Genomic DNA, 5,837 nt, shown 5'->3' with positions numbered 1-5,837 from the left:
ATATAAAAGAATTTGTATAAATCATGTAATAAAATTTGGTGACTCTGAGAATTTAAGAATTGGAAGGGAATGGCAGTGACAGGCTCCTAAGTGTTGTTCAAGAGGCCCAGGAACCCTGCTCACCTACTCTTACCTCACCCAACTGGGCATCAAATAAAGGTATGAGCTAAGGATGCTATGCTGGTCTGGGTACTGCAATGCTGAAAATTACTCTGGCCTGTTTTTAGGTGTTGCAGGCCTCCAGGGATATATACCCAACGAGATGATTGCAGAAAATTTTGTGCTAAGAATTTAAACTTAGTCTGATGTATTCCTAACTGATATACTATAGCATAATTTTCTAAGTATTATATATTATTTTATTTGTTTATTTTGTTTGGGGCCACATCCAGCTGTGCTAAGAGCTTACTCTTGGCTGTGCGCTGAAGGATCACTCCTGGAAATGCTCAAGGTATAATATAATATGGGGTTATGGTTACTAAATCCAGTTTTACAAGGCAAATAATACCAGATGTACTAATACTCTGGTAACTAAATATTATATTTTAATAGAGACTTTTATCATAAATTTTTATAATAATAATCAAAAAATAATTTATTAAGTCAGGTATTAATTATTTTCTCCGAAAATTCCACTGTCTATGGAGATATAAGTGATATGGTTGATATTTTGCCTTTCAAGGTTTTCTTTATTTCACTGTACATTTATTATTCTAGATTTTTTCTTTTTCTTTTATATTGTAAATGTGTGTTTTTATAAATTGCTTTTACACTTGTAATTAGGTTTAATGTGAAATTACCACAAGTAAAATATACAAAAATATGGTTAATTTTATTTAAATTAAATAATTTAAGTTAATATTTAAATAAAAAATTTATGACAGAATTTATCTAGATTTTTAGAATATATGTGTACCACATATCCTAAAAATTTTCTAAACTATGTGGTAAAACATGAAGAACTCTGTAGAATGCATCATCACTATAAGAGAAAGTTATTAATAAAATTATTTTATATTCTTTTTCTGTGGTAGAAGAATATACGCTGTAATTAAATATATGCATTGAGGGCATTACTTCTCTATTCTAACATTTCTTTAACTAATTTCAAACCAGTAGTTTTATAAACTGTTACAGTTTATAATACTCTCACCAACATAAAATATTTTTATACAATACATAAATAATATCTTAGAAATGTGTACACAGGAGAATTATAATCCTGCAGAATGAATTTTAATGCAGCCACAATAAAACAAATAGTGAATATATATTTGAAATGCATTTTAATATTTAAAATAAATTTTAGTTGAACCACCATGATATAAAGTTACAATTGTTCATTATTGAGTTTTAGTTACACAATGTCCGTCCCTTCACTAGTTCATATTTCCTGACACAAATGTCTCCAATTTGCTCATACCATTCCCCTTGTATCTATACCAGGCATCTTTTTTCTTTCATTCCCTCTCTCTCTTTCTCTCTGTCTCACTCTATTTTTCTTCCTATCTCTCTGTCACTTCTCTTTCTCCCTTCTAAACATTGTGGTGGATATATGGTTACTGAAAGGCTATCTTACTTCTCATATATATATATATATATATATATATCACCTTATCTCCTTTCAGCACTCATTTCATATTCAGAGTGGTCATTTCTAATTGTTATTATATTAGTGGCTCTTTCTCTGCCCAAAATGCCCTCCCCTGCTCTTTGCAGTAAGTTTTCTCAACTCTACTTTGGGTATTATTACCCAAACTCTGTCTTTGGGCATTATTACCATACCATATTTTTTATCCCACAAATAAATGTGAACATTCTATGTCTATTCCTTTCTCTGTGCTCATTTCACTCAACATAATATTTTACATAGCCAACCATATATAAAATTTTTAATTTTTCCTTAAATCTGTGTAGTATTTCATTGTACAGATGCACCACAAATATATTTTACCTTCTAATCTGTTTTCAGGAACTTGAATTTCTTCTAGATTCTGACTATTGTGAATAGTGTTGCAATGAACATGGGAATTTGAATGGAAATTTGCATTATGCTGTATATTTCAGATATATTCCCAAGATTGGTATTATTAGGTTATATGGGATAATAATGAGTATATTTCTAGCTTTTTGAACATTGTCAATGCTGTTTTTGAAAAAGACTGGACCAGTCTATATTTCCAACTGCAGTGAATAAAAGTCCTTTTCTCCTCACTTCCATACCAACATTAGTTGTTTCTCATTCTTTGAGGAATGTCAAAATTGTTTTCAATAAAGGATGGGCAAGTCTTTATTCCAAACTACAGTGTATGAAAGTTGCTCTCTTTCTCCCTAAATCCATGCCAACACTTCTTTTAGTTGTTTTATTTTTTGTTGTGTGCCAGTATCTGTGACATTATAATGTGGTTTTGTTTTGCATGTCTCTGGTGATTAATGATGTGGGGCATTTTTTTCATGTGCCTTTTGGGCATATGTATTTCTTCTTTGAAGAATTTTATGTTCATCTCTTTTCCCCATTTTTTGATGGAGTTAGGTATTTTATTACTTTTTTTAAAACCATAGCCTACAAAGTTGTTCATGATAGTTATTTTTTCAGTCATAACATATATAATGATTGAGTTTCAGTTACATAGTGTACGGTACCCTTCACCAGTGCACATTGCCACAAACAATGTCTCCAGTTTCCCTTCAGCCCTCTCTCTACTCTCTACCCTGCCTGTGTTAATAGCAGGCATTTTTATTATTTTTTTTAGATACTGTGTTTTATAATATTGTTACTAAAGGGGTATCATTCATATCACTTTACCTCCTTTCACCACCCAGTTCTTGTCCAGAGTGATCATTTCCAACTATCATTACCATAATGGCTCCTTCTATGCCCTAACTTAACTCCCCCAGTGTTTGTGGCAGTTTCCTACCTACCATGGACTGATCCTCCTAATCCTTCTCTTTATTATCTCTGGTTATTAATATCATACTATCATATGTTATAGTTCATAAATAAGTGCAATCAATCTGTCTATTCCTCTCCTTATGATTAATTTTGCTCAGCACAATACACTCCATATCCATCCACACATTAGAAAATTACTCCATTTTTTTTTCTAACAGGGGCATATTAATCTACTGTGTGCATGTACCACAATTTCTTTACCCAGTCTTCTATTCTCTGGTACTTGGGTTGTTTCATATTCTGGCTATTGAGAACAATGTTGAGATAAACACAGGAATGCAGAAGGTTTTTCTGAATTATATTTTAGTGTTCCTCAGATATATTTCTATAAATGGTATTGCTAGATAATATGAAATCTCAAATTAAACTTTTTTGAGTAATATCCATATTGTTTTCCAAAATGGCTAAACCAGTCTACATTCCTACTAGCTATGAATGAGAGAAACTTTTCACAACATCTATGTAATTACTAGTTTTTCTTGTACTTTTTGTTGTATGCCAGTCTCTATGGAGTGAGACGATATCTCATTATTGTTTTAATTTGCATATCAATGATGATTAATGGTGTAGAGTGTTTTTTCATGTGCCTTTTTGACATATGTGTTTCTATTTTGAGGAAATGTTCATCACCTCTCTTCATTTTTGGATGTGTTTAGATTTTTTTCTTGTTAAGCTGTAACAGAGACTTATACATTCATATATTAGATATTAATTATTAAAAGATGGTATTGGATAATCTTTTTTCCTTCCCATGAACTGTATGTGTATCTTACCCTCTTTTTTTTTAGATACAGAAGCTTCTTAACTTTAATGTAGTCCTATTTACTTATTTTTGCTTCTGCTTGTTTGGTCAATGGTGTCTCATTCTTGAACATGCCTTCAGCTTCAATGCTATGAAGATTTCTGCCTATTATTTCTTCTATATGCCTTATCCATACACCTAGTATAAAGGTGTTTTATCCACTTTTATTTGATTTTTTGTGCATGGTTTTAGGAAGATCTGTATTTAGTTTCTTGCATGTTGCTGACTAGGTTTCTTAGCACCACTTTTTGAAAAGGTTTTCTTTGCTCCACTACATATATTTTGCTTTTTATAAATATTAACTTGTCAGATTCCTTAGGGTCTTTCCCAGGATATTCAGTTCAATTCCACTGATCTGAGAGTCTCTCTTTATTCCAACACCATGCTATTCTAATTATTACTGCCTTGTAGTACAAATTGAATTTGGGAAAGTTGCTGCTTCTCATTATTTTCCCCCCAATGATAGCTTTAGATAATTGTGGAGGTTTATTAATTAATGGGAACTTCAATTTGTTTGTTATATTTCTTTGAAAATGCCATATGTATTCTTATTGGAACTGCATTGGCTCTGAATGATTTGAGAAGTATTGCCATTTTAATGATGCTAATTCTCACAATCCATAGGCAGGGCATGTGTTTCAATTCCTTCCTGTTCTTCCTTATTTCTTGTAGAAGTGTTTTGTAATTATTTTGGATAGGTGATTCACAGTTAAATGAAATTAATTCTTAGATACTTGATTGTCTGAGGCTCAATTTGAATGGATTGATTTTTATTTATATTTTAAGAATTACTTTATTCAAACATCATACTTTACAAGCAAGTGTTCATAATACAGGTTTTTTTTCTTTTCTTTTTTTTTACAGGTTTTTTTTCATAGTTCCAAAGTTGTTCATAATTTTTTGTTAAGGATCTTTGCATCTCTGTTCATCAAGGACATCAACCTATGGTTCTCATTTTTTGTAATACTTTTGTCTGCTTTTGTTATCAGGGTCATGTTAGCTTCATAGTACCTGACGGTGTGTCTTTCTTTTATTTGCATTTCATGGAATGGCTTGAAAAAAGATGGCAATAGGTCTTCTTTGAAGATCTGTGAGTATTCAGTAGTGAATCCATCTGGGACTGAGCTTTTTGGTAAGTCTCTTAATTACTATTTCAATTGCCTCAATAATGATCAGTCTGCTCAGACATTCAAAATATTCTTGGTTCAAACTTGGGTAGTTATAAGAGCCCAAGAATTTATCAATTTCTTCCAGGTTCTCTCATTATTGTGGCATAAAGTTTCTCAAAAGTAATCTCTGATAACCTTTGAATTTCTGTGGTGTCTGTTGTGCTATCCCACTTTTCATTTATGGTTTGGCTTCTTGAATAATGTGTGTTTCTTGCAGGCAGTAGGATGTAGAATTCAGTTTTTATTTCATTTTCTACTTTGTGTCTCTTAAATAGTGTGTTTAATCCATTGATTGACATGAGAGATTTTTTTTTTTTTAAATATGGAACGCTTCACGAATTTGCGTGTCATCCTTGCGCAGGGGCCATGCTAATCTTCTCTGTATCGTTCCAATTTTAGTATATGTGCTGCCGAAGTGAGCACGACATGAGAGATTTTTGTCATTGAATTTATGCTATTTTTTGTCAAAATTTTGTGTGATTATAGGATTTGCCTTGCCTTGTGATTGTGGAATTTGTTCTTAAGTTTTGTTAAAGTTGATTTGGGGTCTGTAAATTCTTGAGCTGTAATTTATCCATGAAGCTGTGTATTGTCCTCAAACCTGAATAAGAACCTGGCTCAGTGAAATATTTTTGGTAAGAAATTAATTTTGTTGTGCTTTTTCACTCTATTCCACAAATATCTTCAGGCTTAGATGGATGTTTCTGTTAAATCTGCTGTTAATATTTAGAATGCTCTTTTGAGTTAATTTTATTTTTTGGTTTTGCTGATCTCAGTATTTTATCTTTGTTTACTGGATGTGTCATAGGGTGCTTTAATTTGAGTCTCTATTGCTGTTACTCTTCAGTCATCCAGGAATTGGGTCCATGCAATAGATGCACTATTCAACTATGGAATCTTCTTAACAATGATG

General features: G+C 31.8%; 1 non-coding gene across 1 annotated transcript; it reads right to left on the bottom strand.

Annotated features, from left to right (window-relative positions):
* Positions 1-5,240: 5,240 nt before the first annotated feature.
* LOC125996216 (U6 spliceosomal RNA) lies at positions 5,241-5,347 on the bottom strand. Its single transcript, XR_007491232.1, has one exon. It is a non-coding gene; the product is annotated as a U6 spliceosomal RNA (small nuclear RNA).
* Positions 5,348-5,837: the final 490 nt, after the last annotated feature.

The sequence above is a fragment of the Suncus etruscus genome, chromosome 1 (genome assembly GCF_024139225.1).
Source record: "Suncus etruscus isolate mSunEtr1 chromosome 1, mSunEtr1.pri.cur, whole genome shotgun sequence".
NCBI classification, from domain to species: Eukaryota; Metazoa; Chordata; class Mammalia; order Eulipotyphla; family Soricidae; genus Suncus; species Suncus etruscus.
The sequence above is the reverse complement of the archived record's forward strand: the minus strand, read 5'-3'. Positions and strand labels throughout refer to the sequence as shown.